This window comes from Corylus avellana, chromosome ca10, assembly GCF_901000735.1.
Source record: "Corylus avellana chromosome ca10, CavTom2PMs-1.0".
In the NCBI taxonomy this organism is placed as follows: domain Eukaryota; kingdom Viridiplantae; phylum Streptophyta; class Magnoliopsida; order Fagales; family Betulaceae; genus Corylus; species Corylus avellana.
In genome coordinates this window covers 20,909,571-20,910,931 of record NC_081550.1, presented here as the reverse complement: position 1 = coordinate 20,910,931, position 1,361 = coordinate 20,909,571, and positions in this window count along the sequence as shown.

The window sequence follows — 1,361 nt, the reverse complement described above, 5'->3', positions numbered from 1 at the left end:
TCCCCCACAAAAAGACTCCAGCTGGTACCCGAATTTCTCTCAAAGCGCTAGCAAAATGTTTCTTTCTCTTTTTGACACAACCAGCTCTCAATTCCAGCAGGGTTTCTGTCCCTCTTTTTTGGTGTACAACCCTTTACTTACAGGGCAAACTTTGAGAAATTTGATAAGGATTGCACTGCGTGACTAGTCCTCGGGTCGGGGTCATTTGCCCTCTCGCGTCCTCGTCAATACTCTACAGCATATGACTATCACATGCTCTAAAAATAAATGTATTAATTGAGTTAGAAAGAAGGTCACTTCAAGTCTATGCAATTCCAATAGATAAAGGTAGAGAGAGTATGGTGGTGACATCTGAGCCCGTTTAGACCATCAAGTTAGTCGGCACTCAAGCTTATCCCATTCTCCCATTTTTCCCCGTCTCTCGCATTGATTTAAAAAAAAAAAAAAAAAAAATTGACTAATTCTTTACCTCTCGGATTATCTTCATTTCCATGGAGGGATTCAAAAGATTAGTATAGCTAGCATGCATGCATTGGAATCTCCTTGTACGAAGTGGTCCATGACGTTGTTATATTTGCTCAATTGCCTCAACCACACAAAAGGCATCCTTATAGCTCCATCTTTCCGTGTGAAAATTTCACACAAGTTGACACCGTTTTTTTTTTTTTTTTTTTTAATATTAATTTAATTATTATATATATATATATATATTTTTATTGGTTTAAGTTTTTAGAATGCTCGGTGCTTAATTTTTTTTTCATTCAAACTTGATTTATGACACTTAACTGCTTTCTTAGCTAAACCATAGAATTTCTTTCTTAGCTAAACCATAGAATTTCTTCCATTCAGACTTTCAAATTAATAGTCATTTATCATAATTGGGCCATTAATACATAAATATTTTAATTGAAATAGAAGGTAGTTAAACCGTAAGAATTAGAATAGGATCTTTTCCAATTCATTTGAACGGGATAATATCCAGTTTTAGTTATATTGCAAGTGTATTTTTGTCTTTTCACTTTTTGATGGGACAAAATTATCCATCTAATATAACTAACTGGATATTATTGAGAGGATGTAAGAATTGGGGTTTGAAAGTAAGGAGCAAGTTCTCCTCGTTTTGAATCTTGAATTCAAAAAGTAAAAAAATACAAAAATACCCATAAAATATAACTAACTGGATACGAAGACGAGGTCTTTGATCTTTTGAGATTATAATAAGAATTAAAAAAATACACACACAAAATTATGGTGCATTATCTCTCCCAAAAAATTAGCCAATGTCCAATAATACTGCCTACAAACTTGAATATAAAGATCTAAATGGTAAATTTGCATCCCAAAAACAAGAAATATGATTT